At 50.6% G+C, this 16,935-nt stretch overlaps 1 protein-coding gene across 2 annotated transcripts in view; it reads left to right on the top strand.

Annotated features, from left to right (window-relative positions):
- SLC9A1 (solute carrier family 9 member A1) overlaps positions 1-16,935 on the top strand; it is a 60,193-nt gene that overhangs the window by 2,490 nt on the left and 40,768 nt on the right. Inside the window, exon 1 of one of the 2 annotated variants that reach the window (XM_050794725.1) lies at positions 6,857-14,854. The exons of the other annotated variant lie outside the window; for it this stretch is intronic. The gene's annotated coding sequence lies outside the window, so the exon portion shown is untranslated. Of the gene's footprint in view, positions 1-6,856; positions 14,855-16,935 lie in introns of those variants that run through there. 2 annotated transcript variants of the gene reach the window in all.

The following is a 16,935-nucleotide window of genomic DNA, read 5'->3' as shown; positions in this document are numbered from 1 at the left end:
GCAGAGCCTTACATGGAACTAAGCCATCAGCACCTATACCCTGATGGCACTTAGCTTCCTGGAGAGAAATCAAGGACTGGACAAGGGGAACCATGTGTACTGATTCCGACATAAATGCATGACCTTGAATAGCTGAGGCCTTTTTCTGCAGGTCTCCCTCACCTGTGAAATGGGTAAGACTCTCAATTTTACCATACCAATTGAGTCATGAAATGTCGTCTGATTTTGCTGTAAGAAGCTGAAGTGACAGTGATGTCATTTGACTGTGTAAGACCAGGAGGAGACCTCACAAGTGCAATCTATAAATTGCCTCCTGTCCCCAATCCCCTCACCTGCCCACCACACCTGGCATTCTATTAGGGCATTCAGGGCTGGCAGACACGCTTTGAGTCTCAGTGGCTGCTGGTGGGACGACAGCATGACTACAGAGACCCCACTCTAGGCAGTCAGAAGTTTGTCCCTGCAGGCGTGGTATCTCTAGTGCTAATGAGGTCAGCTTGGCCTGGCCTGCTTTGTCGCCACCCAAGTGCTGTGCCCGGGACCCTGGGCAGCTGGAGAGCAGAGACGGTGCCATGGCAACAATATCAGTCTAGAGGTGAGGAAAACCCGGCTTCTCTTCCCACCTCCCTCTGTCCTTGGACCAGTCACGCCTCCCTACCCGTCAGTTGATTTTGGTGGTCCCTTCTAGGTGTGATATTTCTGTCATTCCACTGACTCTGGAAACTCTGGCAAGTCACTCAGCCTTGGACCTCAGTTTTGCCATTGTGAAATGATGAGGCTGGACGTGGTCTCCTTTCCAAAAGTCTGTCTCTGCCATGGAAAGGCATTTTTCTGCCTCTGAAAACAGGAGCTCTAGCATCTGGCCATGAGTGGAGAGAAAGGTGGTCCAAAGATCTGAAGACTCCCTGTTCAGGCCTCAAAAATGAAAGCCCATTTTTCCCAGCTTCCCCTTTGCAGTGTAGAATTCAGCTACCACTCTGCCACTTAGCAGCATCTCTGAGCCTCGGTTTCCTTATGTATAAAAGGGGAACTAAGCTGGGCGCAGTGGCTCACGCCTGTAATCCCAGCACTTTGGGAGACTGAGGCAGGGTGGATTGCCTGAAGTCAGGAGTTTGAGACCAGCCTGGCCAACATGGTGAAACCCCGTCTCTACTAAAATTATAAAAAATTAGCTGGGCATGGTGGTGGGCGCCTGTAATCCCAGCTACTCTGGAGGCTGAGGCAGGAGGATCACTTGAACCCGGGAGGCGAAGGTTGCAGTGAGCCGAGATTGCGCCATTGCACTCCAGCCTGGGCAACTATAGTGAAACCCCGTCTCTAAATAAATAAATAAATAAATCTTTTAAAAATGGGAACTAATAGTATCCAGTTACAGTGCTATTAATGTGATGATTACATAAATTAATGCACATAAAACTGAGTTTGTATATACAGGAAGCATTCAATGAGTAACATCTGCCCCTGTTAATATTTTAACCACCTACAGCAAATGCATCCCTACCTCAGCCTCCTACAACCTTCCTCTGAGCTGAAGGATTACAAATCTCTCAAACCTAGGCTGCCACCGGTGTCCTTCCTTAAGGTATCAGGGTTTCCATGTGTCCTATACTGTTCACTTGAGCTGGTCATGGCAGGAGGGAAGATGGCACCAGCTGCCTTGTGGGGATAAGGGTGGGGGGCTGAGGCCATGCTCTGTCTGCACTCTCAGATACCCAAGAGCCTGGGAGCTGATTTTGGGGTCTTGCCTATTCTCTCAACACCCCAGCGTGGGTAGGAGTTCCGTTGGAGCCCTCATTCTGTCATCTATGGCAGCTGCTTCCCTTGCAGGTTACCCCTCCTTTAAGAATAGAAAGTACTTTGTGCAGTTCTCCTTCCTACCCTAACCATGGAGCAGAGCCTCAGGTAGACTCTTGCAGAGACTGGGGTGGGAAGAGCAGGGTGGGAGGTGAAGTTCTAGAACAGTTGCTTCTGGGTTCTAGTCTACCTCTGACTCAGTGGGTGACATTAGGCAAGTCACCTTCCCTCTCTGGGCCTTTTTTCTCCCCTCAACAGTCAGGAATTCTTACTTGTCCTTGCTGGGGAGGGGCTAGTGGTGTGAAGAGGATTTAGGCTATTGGGAAAACTATGGGAATGACCCCAAGCCTTAGGAGTTAGATGCATTCCCCACCCCACATTGTGCTTTGGACCCTGCATGAACTCTGCTTTGTTCCGAGTTCACCTGACTCCCGGGCTAGTACTTGTTCCAAGGGAGAGCTTCACTGTAACTCAGCTCAGCACTGGCATCTCCTGCATTTGTTTACCCATGTTCCTGACCCGGAATGCCTGGCAGAGGCCCAGGAGCCCATAAAGCAGGTATTCATCTTGTCTCCTGACCAGGGACACAAAAGGCTTATTTTGTCCCTTTACGTCTTATAGCTTTTTTTGGTTTTGGTCTTTGCAAGGCTAATCCTGCCATCTCCTCTGTAGATTAAGTCTGTGAATAGGGGAGATGTGGTCACTGCCCACTTGACATGCATGGATATCAGACCCAGCAACTGGTTTCCTGTGAAAGTGACACTAGAAGGTGCCTCTCTCACTTCTCAAAAGAAGAGAAGAACAAATAGCTTAAAGGTCACCTTGAAACTGTCTCAAGAAGCCCAGATAGGACTCTGTGAAAAGGAAGAGATGACCTTTTTCTCTTTGGGAAAATAGCAGACTGACTGCAGAACAGTGGGAGGGAGGTCAACTGGGGACTGGAGGAAGGCTTCAGGTAGGACATGTGTCTCTAGGAGTGCCAAGGCACTTAGAGGGCTTAGTTGGTCAGATTGCCCAGACTTCATTCTGCTGAGCACCCACGAAGCTTGCCTTTTCTCTCCTTCCGAGCCAGCCCCATGGCATCCAGCCCTGGTATAAAGGAAAGACGTGGTCAGAAGCCCTGGGTTCTGCTCCTGACCCTGCCTCACGGTACCTGTGTGACCATGAACCTTAAGGTCCGTGCACCTCATTCTCTGAACCTGACTTGCCTCATCCTTAAGACCAGTGTAGAGGCTGAATGTGGGAACGCCTGGTAGAATGCCCAGCTCACTGTAGTAACTTTCAGGGCCATGCAGATTCTTCCCCTTTTGGGAGGTCCTCCCAACCCACAGCAGTCACTTGCTCTTTCTCTCCCAAACCCTTTTCCCTTATTGGTTATCCATAACATTGGCATGAGGCCTTGCCTGCCCTGTGACATCTCCCGTGTTGAACGGGTGTGTGTGTTTTAATAATAGTTGCCACTTGGTATCTGCAGAGTAGTGTCAGGCACTTTATAAAAGCAATCTTATTTAATCCTTACTCAAATCATAAGAGATAAAAGATGTCTCTGTTTTGCAGATGAGGAAATGGCTTAGAGAGGTTATCATCAGTGATGTTGAATCGCTATTTATTGTCTGTTCGAGTCTTGGCATAGCCTCCTAGAGGGGTGCAGCTGCATCTCCTGCCTCTGGCATTCCCTGCAGCAGATGCGCACAGCCCTGCACTGAGAAGCTCCCAGCTCGCTGCACCTGCACTCAGGAATTGTAGGACTCCCTCTAGGAGTTGGGCGCGTGTCATTGGTGGGAGCCCTGTCCCTGCCTTGAGAAAGCTGTAGGTGTTCTGTGTCTGGCTGTGCGCCTGTCCTTTGTTTTTGTGAGTCTCCTTGGATGCAGCCGAATCCTGCATTCAGGTAGGGCCTATCCCTTGTTCTCTGCCAGCGACCCTGCCTGCCATCTCTCTGTCGGGGCCCTCTCAGCCATCAGACCAGAGCTTGCTTCTTCCCTGCTTGGGCAGGGGAGTGCCAGGTAAAGGGTGATCTCCTTTAGCCACAAGGGGTGGCTGACCTTATGACCTCCTGCCTCTGATCAGGAAAGGTGACAGGCTGCTTTTGGTTACCCTCAGGGCCCAGCAGAGTCCCCTGAGAGGCAGCCTCTGTTGGGAGCAGGTGGCACAACTTTGTTTAGCTCTACAAGGCAGGAGGAGTTTAGTAGTACTTCTCATTAGCGCTGAAATTTGTTTCCAAAGCACTTGCATGTACAATCTTTAATTTAGATCTTCTCAGTGGTCCTGTGGGTTGGAATAGCGTGTGGTATTGATGTGTTCATTTTACATCTGAGGAAACAGCCTTCGGTTGTGACCTGCCTGAGGTCACTTAGCAAGCCTGGGACTAATCACTCAAGGCCAAACTCTCTCCTGCCAGGCCAACATGCTGCGTTCTTGTTGGATCAAGGGGGATGAGCGATTTAAAGGGGCTTTGAGGAGAGTAAATGACCAGACACATCCACATTGGTAACCTGGATTGTTGTCAGGAGGGACACCTGTTCCTTCTGTAGGAAGGAAGGGCTAAAGGGTCCAGGTGCTCTGGAGCCCTGACAGCTTTGGCTCAGCTCCAAGTTCTTTTCTACAGCTTGAACATACCTGTATTTGCATGAAGGAGGATGAGGGCCAGAGTCGTACTGGGGACTGTCATTCTCATAGCCCTTATCTGTGGAACAGCAAATCTTTGAAATGGAGGACTTATCCTTTCCCCCAAAATGTTGTATGCCCTCTAGGAGAGAAAAGGAGGCAGAGAAATGATTACAATGGAGAACATGCAGGATGGGGTGAAAGGTCAAGAGACCTGAGATCTAGTCTCAGCTGTCTGTTGCCCAGCTGTGTGACTTTAGGCAAGGCTCTCTGAGCCCCTGTTTTCTTTTTTCTTTTCTTTCGAGACAAGAGTTTCCCTCTTGTTGCCCAGCCTGGAGTGCAGTGGTGCAATCTCAACTCGCTGCAACCTCTGCCTCTCAGGTTCAAGCGATTCTTCTGCCTCGGCCTCCTGAGTGGTGGGGATTACAGGCATGTGCCACCACACCCGGCTAATTTTGTATTTTTAGTAGGGATGGGGTTTTGCCATGTTGGTCAGGCTCGTCTTAAACTCCTGACCCCAGGTGATCCGCTCACCTTGGCCTCCCAAAGTGCTGGGATCACAGGTGTGAGCCACCGCTCCAGGCCTGAGCCCCTGTTTTCTTTTTTTTTTTTTTTTTTGAGACGGAGTCTTGCTCTGTAGCCCGGGCTGGAGTACAGTGGCCGGATCTCAGCTCACTGCAAGCTCCGCCTCCCGGGTTTATGCCATTCTCCTGCCTCAGCCTCCGGAGTAGCTGGGACTACAGGCGCCCGCCACCTCGCCCGGCTAGTTTTTTGTATTTTTAGTAGAGACGGGGTTTCACGGTGTTAGCCAGGATGGTCTCGATCTCCTGACCTCGTGATCCACCCGTCTCGGCCTCCCAAAGTGCTGGGATTACAGGCTTGAGCCACCGCGCCCGGCCTGAGCCCCTGTTTTCTAATTGATATTATAGATACTTAATTTTTCATGTTTTTTTTTTTTTTTTTTTTTTTTTTTAGAGATGGAGGATGGGGGCCTTCCAATGTTGTTGTCCAGGCTGGTTTTGAATCCCTGGCCTCAAATGACCCTCCTGCCTCAGTTTCCTGAGTAACTGGAATTACAGGCATGAGCCATCATGCCTGGCTCCCTATTATTTTATTTTTATTTTTTTGAGATGGAGTCTCACTCTGTCGCCCAGGCTGGAGTGCAGTGGCATGATCTCTGCTCACAGCAACCTCCGCCTCCGGGTTCAAGTGATTCTCCTACCTCAGCCTCCCAAGTAGCTGGGACTACAGGCACGTGCCACCACCCCCAGCTAATTTTTGTATTGTTTTTCTTTTCTTTTTTGTTTTTTGAGACAGAGTCTCGCTCTGTCACACAGACTGGAGTGCAGAGGCATGATCTTGGCTCACTGCAACCTCTGCCTCCCGTATTCAAGTGATTCTCCTGCCTCAGCCTCCCGAGTAGCTGGGATTACAGGCACCCACCATTGTGCCTGGCTAATTGTATTTTTTTTTTTGGTAGAGACCGGATTTCACCATGTTGGCCAGGCCGGTCTCTAACTCCTGACCTCAGGTGATCTGCCCACCTCAGTCTCCCAAAGTCCTGATATTACAGGCATGAGCCGCTGTGCCCGGCCTAATTTTTGTATTTTTAGTAGAGATGGGTTTTTGCCATGTTGGCCAGGCTGGTCTTGAACTCCTGACCTCAGGCGATCTGCCTGTCCCGGCCTCCCAAAGTGCTGGGATTACAGGCATGAGCCACTGCGCCCAGCTGATAATTGGTGATGTATTTGTTAAATACTTGTTAATTATATTAGCTGCCACTTACTAATTTTTTACTTTGTTTATTTTTGAGACAGGATTTTGCTCTGTCTCCTAGGCTGGAGTGCAGTGGCGCAATCACCACTCACCACAGCTTCAACCTCCCGGGCTCAGGCAATCCCCCCACCTCAGCCTCCTGAGTAGCTGGGACCACAGGCACAGGCCACCACATCTGGCTAAGCTGCTACTTATTCATACCTAGTTTAGAGGTTGTGAAAGGTACTTGCACAGCTAGAAAACATTGGGGTTTAAGCCCAGATTTGTCTGACTTCAGAGCCTGTGTTCTTTTCATCCTCATGCCCTGATTCCAAGGGCTTTTTCAGTTTAGAAATTTAATTTTTCCCATAATCATTTTGAATTGGGGGAGATTTATTTATTTATTTATTTATTTATTTATTTATTTATTTTTTTGAGATGGAGTCTCTGCCGCCCGGGCTGGAGTGCAGTGGCCGGATCTCAGCTCACTGCAAGCTCCGCCTCCCGGGTTCACGCCATTCTCCTGCCTCAGCCTCCCGAGTGGCTGGGACTACAGGCGCCCGCCACCTCGCCCGGCTAGTTTTTTGTATTTTTTAGTAGAGACGGGGTTTCACTGTGTTAGCCAGGATGGTCTCGATCTCCTGACCTCGTGATCCGCCCGTCTCGGCCTCCCAAAGTGCTGGGATTACAGGCTTGAGCCACCGCGCCCGGCTGGGGGAGATTTAAAGGCTTTAGTATTTTGAGCCTTGGATCACTTCTTGGGTTTGGGGAAAAAGCTTACCCACTCCAAGTCCCACTGTGAAGCAAATAACCTTTCTTGGAGGTGGCAGCATGCAGAAAAATACAGGAGTGACAGGGAACTGGAGCTGGGGGTCTGAGGCTGTCTCTGGGAATGCCAGCCCGTACACAGCCTCCTTTCCTCCTCACCGCCTCTCTCACCTGCCCCCTTTCCTCCTGAGGCAGGGAGAGAAGGCTCGCTCAGCATACCCAGGACCTGGGTTATTCCTGAGTCATCCATCGCCTGTGTGGGCCTCATTTTGCAGCACTCGCTCCCCTTGCAAATGTCTGAGTCAGACATGTCTCCCCAAGGTTGTCTGCACACACTGCACTGGGCCAAACTGTCTCTAGATGCCGATAAACATCAACTGATACTTTAAAGCAGCCCGTGATTATATGTTGGTACTTTAATCTTATGGGCTAATCTAATTTTAACCGAACTAAGTTTTGGGTTGGGCCTGGATCAGTGGGCTGCCCCGCTTCCCTGGGATCATGCTGACTTCATTTTCTTCCCCCTAAAGCTCATCTAATATACAGGGCCAGTTTTGGGGTCTATTAGGCCAGACCTGAGCCCTGAGTTTTTATACTACTTGCCAAGAATCCAGAATTCCCCCAAATTACCCCAGCACGTTCTTTCCTGAAAAGATACGTCCTTAAGCAGTTCCAACTGAGATTCAGGATGAGAAACTCTGTTCCTTCCCAGGCCCCCTTCCCTGTCCCTTGGGGAGCACTTACCCCTAAGCCCAGACTGGCCTTTCCACAGTGCTGAGCCTATTTGAGACCAGGCCATAGAAGGCGGAGGAGTGATATCACAGCTGTGTGTTAGAGCCCACAAGTTCACAAAACCAATAAATAGCTAACACTTGCATAGCATTTGCCGTTTGCCAAGTGAAGCTGGAAGAGGCTGTGTCTTTGCACCAGCCAGCCGGGACCAAGAGCAGCTCACTAAGATCCTGGGTGGAAGAGGCAGGTCAGCTGAAATCAGCCAGCAGGCATTTAGCATATGGCCATCAAGGAACAAAGAAGAGTAAACCCAGGCCCTGCTCTTTAGGAGCTTCCAGCCTGCCAGGGCTGGGCAGACTCCTGGCAGAGGCAAAGTGCAGAGGGAGCAAGCAGTCCCTGAGGACTGGGGTGTTTAGAGAAGGCCTCTCAAAGGAGGTGGAACATGAGTCTGAGTCTTGAAAGATGGAAAGGAATTAGATAAGCAGGCCATACTTAGTACCAATTTCCATAAGAATGTCAGCCTCTTGAGGACAGGGCCTTTGTTCACTTTCTTTTTTTTCCTTTTTTTTGAGATGGAATCCTGCTCTGTCACCCTGGTTGGAGTGCTGGAGTGCAGTGGCGTGATCTCATTTCACTGCAACTTCTGCCTCCCAGGTTCAAGCAATTCTCCTGCCTCAGCCTCTGGAGTAGCTGGGATTACAGGTGCACATCACCACACCCAGCTAATTTTTTGTGTTTTTAGTAGAGATGGAGTTTTGCTATGTTGGCCAGTCTGGTCTTGAACTCCTGACCTCAGGTAATCCGCCCACCTCAGCCTCCCAAAGTGCTGAGATTACAGGCGTGAGCCACCACGCCCAGCCTGTTCACTTTCTTATCTGTGCCTGGCACAGAGTAAGGGCTCCATAAATATTTGGGGAAGGAATACATGAATGAATATGTGATTGACTTCAGTGTAAAGATAGGATCCCTGCAAAGCCCTAGGGCAGACAAGAAACCAGTTTGACTGCTCAGAGAGGAGGGAGAGCAAAGGTTGCAGAGGCTCCTTGGCACCAGACTGCCAAGCCAGGGAGTTTAACTGAGCTTGCTGGGAGGACACTCACAGAATGATGCCTTAGGCGCCAGTCAGTGTTTACATGGTGCTGCCGTGGCCACCTCCCTCTGCTTGGCTCTAATGGAGGGTCTGCAAGGACATCCTCTCTGGGCTGGGTGGGGTCTCTCTGGGAAGATCTGGATCTGTTTGGTCTGCCCTCAATTTGTGTAAGTAAAAGTAAGATACCAGAGCTTCCTTGGGGAGCTGCCGAGAGCCCTAATTGAATTAAGCTTTTCCTGGGAAGATTCCTCAAGCCATAAACTGCACTGTGACTGTAAATTAATGAGACCAGTGCCTGTAAACCATACAAGAAGGCAATCTTGTTAATTTATAGTTGTACCTGGACAGGTTTACTTATGGCTTCTCTTTGCTTTTATGTGTATTGGGAATGGGTGGGCTGGACCAGAATCTCCTTTCTATGGCAGGTTTATTTGTATAATATGAATAAATAAAACATGTCAATGGTAAAAACAAAATAAAACAACAAAAATAAAACCCAACAGTACAGAGGGTATTGAGGTGAAAAGGAAAAGTCCCTCTCATTACTTCTGTGACCACTCCCACTGTCATACATTCCAGAGGTTACCACTGTTTACTGTCTTGTCCATCTTTTTTAGAAATTCTCCATGCATATATTGAGTATGTGAGTATGTGTGCATGCAGGGCAAATTTAGTTTTCATAAAGCCATTGCATAAAGGAAAAGAGCTCTAGGCTGGTAACTGGGGACCTGGGTCCTAGTCCTAACTCACCTCTTTCCTGCATATTGACCTTTGCTAAGCTGTGTTTGCCTTCCTGGGCCTTAGTTTCCCTATCTGTCAATTTCATCTTGAAGGGCTCTCTGGGGAAAGGCAGTCATTCCAGGGAAGCCCCTGTTCTGTTGAGGCCTAAGCAGACTGTGAGGCCGTCAGACGGAAAACTCCGCAGCTCTGTCCTTTGGGAGTAGGCCAGTGCTGTCAGTGAGCCCTGGCTTCAAAGCACAGAATTCAGTACAAGTACAGATCACGGTCATCTCTAAGTCCAGCTGAGGGTTACAGGGTTGAAGAAATGAGCCCACAGGGAGCCAGCCGTCTTGCTGGGGAAGTGACACAACATACAAGGGAGAAAGCACAGGTGGGAAATTGGGTGGTTCAGGCTGGATGCTCAGGGGAATCAGAGGAAAGGAGGAGAGATGAGGGAAGCTTCTTAAGGGAGGTGGCCTTGAGAGATGGGCTGGGGTAGAAGAGGAACATCATTCAGGAGGGGTTGCTAAGGGCTTCTGGTTTAGGTGAGAGGATGGACTGGATGATCTGATCTGTTGTTCTTCTAGGATCTAGGTTTCTAAGATTGTTTCTGAGTCCATGATAAAGTTTGTGGAGCTCCCAAAATAGTCTGCAGACAGTTGTATATATGTGATTTTATCAAGGGAGAAGGCCCATAGTAGACTCAGATTTTTTTTTTTTTTTAACACAGTTGATTGTCATGTGTAAGACACAGATTCTGAAGGCTAAGAGCTTCTGCCTTTTATGCGGTGGGAACTTGAAGAAGGATATAGGACTAACTGGTCTGGGATGAATCCTTGGAGGAGGTGGTACTTAATTCTGGGATGAGTAGGGTTTGCCTGGGGGACTGCAGAATATCTTCCAGGCAAGGAGAAGGACCCTAGAGTGAGTAAGCTGTGTCCTGAGAGAAGGGAAAGGAAAATGAGTCCTTAAAGTAGAGAAAAACTTTTCTGGGTTGGAAATCAAAGCAGATGCAGCATGCTCCGCCTACACTGTGCAGGCAGGGAAGGTACTGGCTTCTTTATGCCCTCTGGGTCTGCTGGGTTGCCATGGTGAGCCCAGCTCACACCCAGTAGGTGACTCAGACCTCCTGCCCATTTCCCTAAAGCGGCTAGGGCCCAGGCACATCTCTGAGGTTCTGCTAGCGGGGAAGCAGCCACCTTTGAGGCAGCAGACGCAAGAGAAAGCCTCTGAAGGTGGACAGGCTTTGAGGATACAGCTAGGAAGCCCTGACTGACCTCTGCTGTTTCCTGGACTGAAGGTCCCTGTTCTCTGTTCTCACTCTGCTTCTGGGAGTGAAAGTATAGGATATTCTAATTCTAGAATGTTAGAGATGGAAAGATCCTTATCATAGCTTGTAACCCCCAGGCCCAAAGGGGAAATGGAGATGTTTTGATCAAGTTCTCTTTTTCCAGTTGAGGTCGGAGACGATTGGCCCCAGGCCACACATGAATTAATGGCAGAGGCAGGCATCTTCCCTGCTCTGTTAACTAACTCAGGCGTCTCTAGGCAGTAAGACCTGGACAGTGGATCAAGAGGAGGGGCTGTGGTTTTTGACTTGGATATTGGTAGCACTGGCAAATCTCAGTTCTTCCAGTGGGCCCTTTAAGCCTAGAGAAGGGCAGCTTCCTCCTGGGGTATCTATTAGGGAGCTGTCCTTGGCAGAGAAACCACTGGTCCTTACACTGGTCCTTACAGGGGAGCCAAGTACAGGTCTTAGGACCTCTGAGCCAGCCCAGAGGCTTCTGCCTTCACGCATTGAATCCCTCAGGTCGTGTAATCCATCACAAGCCAGTGTTGCGCTTGGGTGCTGTACTTTTTATAGCATCTTTGTCATCAAGCCAGGGAATAAGATCTTACCTCCCCAGTGGCCAGGGCCCACAGGAATCTGGATGCTGTACCAGGTAGGCATTATGCCAGCGTGAGGTGGGGCCAACTCACCTAGCTGGGCAAAGCCTAAGACTCAGATTACAGCAAGATGGGGGAGGGGGAGCAGGCACCCTACCCCACCCTCTTCCCTGACTGAGCCCTACCTGCCTTGCTGGTGGAAGGTGCAGAGATGCATGAGAACTGCTTTTCTTACCGAGCTCAACGCCTTGTTTGAGAAATGCGGTTCAGATGCAGAACAGTCAGACAGTAGAAAGGGGGTGTGATTTGAAGTACAGGTAGAATTCTATGGGAATTTAGAGATGGGAGAGAGAACTTCGTACCTGGGAAGATCCCGGGAGGCTGTGCAAGTGATCACTGAGCTAGGCCTTGAAGTATATGTAGGATTTAGATGAGATACTTGAGTGAAATCTCACTGGGCACAACCAGAAGCTTCTACTTGGTTCAGAACCTCTGGATTGCAGAAGAATGCCCCAGAGCAGGTCCCTTTGGAAACATGCCCACAGGCATGGTGTTTAGAAAAACAAGCTTTGCAGCTTGACAGAACTGTGTTAAAATCTCAGCTTCACTACTTTGTAGCACCGTGACCTTGGGCAAGTCACTTATCCTGTTTTAAAATTTTTTTTATTTAATTTTTTATTTTGAGATGGAGGTTCTCTCTGTCACCCAGACTGGAGTACAGTGGCACAATCTTCGCTCACTGCAACTTCTGCCTCCCTGCTTTAAGCGATTCTCCTGCCTCCCAAGTAGCTGGGATTACAGGCTTGTGCCACCACGCCTGGCTAATTTTTGTATTTTTAGTAGAGATGAGGTTTCATCATGTTGGCCAGGCTGGTTTTGAACTCCTGACCTCAAGTGATCTCGCCACCTGGTCCTCCCAAAGTGCTGGGATTACAGGCGTGAGCTGCCGTGCCTGGCCTGTGGAGGTGACTTGCCTACTGTCATATAGCCTAACTGTGGCACAGTTTAAGCTGGACTCCAGGGCTTCCCCTTCCAAGTCCTGTGCTATTTCTCCGACATAACATTTATGTTATGTTACCCCACCTAGCTGGAGTAGCAAGACTGATCGCCTGAAACATTTAATGAGCAAAGCGTGATTTTGTATGACAACTTGATGTGTAGCTATAAAAGCACTCAATTTTGCAGAACAGATGATGGTTTTAAAAATAGTTCCAGCTATGATAAGTGCTAGGTGAGTGATGCCAGTATTAAGGGGAGAAGGTGTGCCCTTTTTAAGCTACATCATCCTGTCTGAGCCTCAGTTTCCCCAGTCTAAAGGGGTTGATGTCTGTAAAGCCCTGAGCACATTAAAAGTGCTCAGTAATGGCAGTTGCTACTATTCCTGGAGCCTTAAAGGAAGAGGTAAGGGTGGGGTCAAGCACTGGAGGATGGTTTTAGGTATATGGACTAGAGGGCATTGGGGTAAGCTGAGTACTGAGGTTGGGGGTGCAAGTGAGACCATGAGCTGAATTGTCTGAGTTTGTTCTTTAGTTGCGAGGTGGGGAGACACATGTTCAGCAATGGGATTCGTGCTGATAAATACTGTACTGAAGATGGAAAGATGGATAAATATAATCCCAGCCTCAAGGGAGAGGCTGGCATGTAAACAGGCACTTGTGATGTGCTGTGAAGTGCTGCAGCAGGAGCCTGCAGAGCTGTTGGTGCGCAGGAGGGAGGAGTGGAGGTGGATGGGTCAGGAAGGCTTCCCAGAGCTTTGAGCTGGGTCCTCAAAGTTAAGAATGAGTGTTTTGGCCAGGTGCGTTGGCTCACACCCGTAATCCCAGCACTTTGGGAGGCTGAGATGGGCGGATCACTTGAGGTCAGGAGTTCCAAACCAGCCTGGACAACATGGTGAAAGCCGTCTCTACTAAAAATACAAAAATTAGCCAGGTGTGATGGCGCAAGTCTCTAATCCCAGCTACTTGGTAGGTTGGGACAGGAGAATGTCTTGAACCCAGTAGGCGGAGGTTGCTATGAACCGAGATCGCCTCACTGCACTCTGGCCTAGGCGACAGAGCAAAACTCTGTTTCAAAAAGAAAAAAAAAAAAAGAGTGAGTGTGCTTAGCTCACACAGAGGGGAGAACTGGAGAAGGACACAGAGACGTGAATGATGCAGAGCCATAGATCATGCAGAACCATTGACCTTTGCTTCTGAAACTCATTGTGATGTTTCCAACCCTTCCACCTCATCCCCAAACACGCCTCACTCACCTGCTTGGCTGGGCAGAGAAGCTAACTGCACCTGTGGGGCAGTGAGCACCTGTGATGGCTGTCGCCCTGGTACAGGCAGTGAGCACAGAGCTACCTACCGCTTACTGAGACCCTGCCAGTGCTTGGCTTTGTTCTGAGGGTTTCGCTTAGTGGATCATTGTCTTCTGCACTATGAGACGCCCCGAAGGTGCGAGTCATGGTTTCTAGCTTTATTTAGCTTACAGCTACTTTAGGAAAGTGAAACAGGGAATCATTAAGTGCTCAATGATTGCTGTACTGTTGCCTCAAAGAACAGGAGACCTTTAGGGAGGGGGGAAATGTGGCTGGAATGAGCATGGAGCAGAGATCTTTGTGCAAACACCTTCACCAGACCCTTCTAAGAGGGAGGGAAAGTGACCAATCAGGCAAGGACCATGACAGTGGTCAAGGCTCTTTGCAAGCTCTGAGTACTGGGTATGAACAGGCACCTGTTAGGGGGCCCAGCCAGCTGCAGGAAAAGTCTGGGTGAGGAGTCAGTGAGAAATAAGACTGGGTAGGTGGGTGGGGCTGGATGAAGCATCTGGAACTCCAGAGGGGTGTAGACTTGGCCAGGGCTTCTCAGACTGGTGGCAGACACAACCACACTTGTCAAAGGCTTGCCCCTTCACTCCATCTCCACTATGAGCATCTCCAACCTGGGTGACTCCCGGGCCTCCCGAATGGTCTTGTGGCTCCACTGCTGTCTGCCTGCAGGCAGCTCTCCACAGAGCAGCCACAGGGAGCTTTGAGACCTGTAAACCAGAGCATGGTGTTCCCCCTGCTGAAAACCTTTCAAATGCTTCCTGATGAACCTGGGAGAAAATGCAAGGAAAGCGTGGCCCACCCCTTTCTCCACCTCATGCCCCTCTACCCTTTCCCCTACTACAGTCATACCAGCCTTCCTGTGTCCCTCATGCACATCTGCCTTGCCAGGCCCGTTCCTCCATACAGCTGTGGCACTTGCTCGTTCCCCAGCCTGGAGCACTGCCTCTAGACTGCCGCATGCCGGCACTCTTATTCAGGTCCCACATCAAACATCATCTCTTCAGAGAGGCCTCCCTGACTGTCCAGTCTAACGTGCAGCACGCGCCCCACCAACTGCCTCTGCCCCCATGTCAGACACTATTCTGGATCTGAGGACACAGCCAGGAACAAGACAGAAGAGGCTCCTGATGTCAGGGAGCTCCCATGCCAGCATGGAGCATTGGATGTGGACACAGCAGTGTCAGGCAGTGGTAAGTGTCCTGAAGAAGGCAGACATGAGGGAGAGGTGGGGCTGCTGGATGGCCAACAAGGGTTCTCTAAGGAGCTGGCGTCTGAGCTGAGACCCAAAGGACAAGAAGAGCCCATCTTCCAAAGACTAGGGCCCCTGAGAAGGGTGTGTTTGAGGAACCTGAAGTGCGGGGGAAGAAGGGAAGCGTCGTGTGAGAACGGAAAAGAGGGCAGAAGCCAGATCATGTTGGGCCCGTGGGCCTGGGGCTAGGATTCATGGTGCTGTATGGTGCCATCAAAGGCTCTTGAGTAGCATAACATGGTCTGACCTGGGGAGGGATGTGCGGACAGCTTGGGGGTGTGATAGAGTCAGCTCAGGCCCTGGGCTGGCCCCAGAGTGCCCTGCCTCTCCCAGCAGCTCAGCCTGGGTCTATGAGGGCAACAGAGTAAAGCTTCCCGACAGGCAGCACTGGCCAAGCCAGCAGTGAGATGGAAGCTGCAGCCTAGGAGAGCAGCTAGCAGGGAGAGGCGAGCAGGGTGCTGGAGCAGAGTGGGCGTGGAGTCGGGGGCACGTGGGGGAGGGAGGGGCTGAATGGTCACCAGGCTCTGCTGGACTCCTGCCGGCCACCCCTCCCTTGGTGAGCCTCAGCGCCTGCAGGCAAACAGTCACCAGACCTGTCATGTGGGAGATGTGGCATTGGCGAACACCAGGGTTGGACATGCCTGTTCCCTGCTGAACCCTATGGTCATGACCTGGGAGTTGTCAGCTCAGGAAAGGGCAGACCTAGAATCAGAACCAGACTTTAGCGCTGGGAGGGATCCTAGAGACTGCAGGAGTCCAGGAGGAAAAGATAAGGGGTTAGGGAATCAAAAGACCTGGACTGAAACCCCTCTCCCCCACTTGCAGCTGTGTGGTCCCCGTGTGCAAAGGTGTGGCGGTTACATGAGAATGCTGTGGCGAGCACCTAGCAGTAAGGGCTTCTAAATGTCTGACATGATGACAGAGCCTGTCCCAACCCCCTCAGCTCACAGAGGAAGCAGAGGCCAGGGCGGAAGTGACTTGCTCAAGGGCCACAGAGCTGCATTGAGCTCAGCTCCCCGACCTCTAGTCCAGGCTCTCCTGTGATGCTATAAGTGGTCCTTCTTCCCACATCGTTCCCTCTGCAGAGGTGAGGCGGCCTCCTGCCTGTCCCACTTTCTTTTCAGCCTGCCTCTGAGCACCTACCATGCAGCAGACACAGCTGCGTGGTTGGTGGTTCCCACCCTGGAAGCGCTGACACTTGTGTGTGGGAGACAGACACGTAAACAGCTAAAACACAAGGCAGGCTGAAGTGCCGCAGGGACACAGCACGTTGCAGGTGGGCCCTGGGGGCAGATGGGGCTCCATCTGGCACTACCACTTACAATGGAATGGCAGTGAGGCCCAAACCGAAGTTAGAACAGATCAAGAGGGCCTTGGATTAAATGCAGAGGAGCGTGGGCTCTTTCCTGAAGATGGGGGAACTGCAGAGGTTCTGGAAGAGCCATGGACCATGACTGGCCTGTGTTTAAGATGAGGGCTTTCCTGGCTGATGGAGAAGGGACTAGATGAAGCTTTTTCCCCAGTGTTCTTGGCTCTGGGAATTTTCCGCCTCCTCCTTCCATGGATAATTATCCTTCCTAAGAAATTGATCAGATGGGAAACTGCAGGAAATTGTTTGGGACAGGGATTGTGTAGGAGTTGGGGGGAGAGTGGAGAGGATGTAGCCGGAGAGGGGGATCCGTGCCAAGCAGCAGGTGGTGGCTCCCTTCAGAGGGGAGGGAGGGAAGCCTGGGCAGGGCTGGGAATTTAGAGCAGGAAGATACAGGTGCTTCTGGGGGAGCTGAGTCCCTCAAAACTCCTGGTCTTGTCCTCGGTTGAGGATAGGGATTAGGGTGACTGGAAGGGTCTGACTTTTCTGAGTCTACAAGAGCTGGGGAAAGTGTGAGGCAGTGTGGCCCAGTGGGTGGGGCCAAGCCCAGTCCCAGCTTTGCTTGGAAATTCCTGTATTGTGGGCCAGGGTTAGTTAGGAGTGGTGAGTGTGCACTGGGCATCCTCCCTTGGCACAGAGCAGTCCTCCTCCTG

The sequence above is a fragment of the Macaca thibetana genome, chromosome 1, assembly GCF_024542745.1.
Source record: "Macaca thibetana thibetana isolate TM-01 chromosome 1, ASM2454274v1, whole genome shotgun sequence".
In the NCBI taxonomy this organism is placed as follows: Eukaryota; Metazoa; Chordata; class Mammalia; order Primates; family Cercopithecidae; genus Macaca; species Macaca thibetana.
This window is presented reverse-complemented; position numbering and strand designations above follow the sequence as displayed.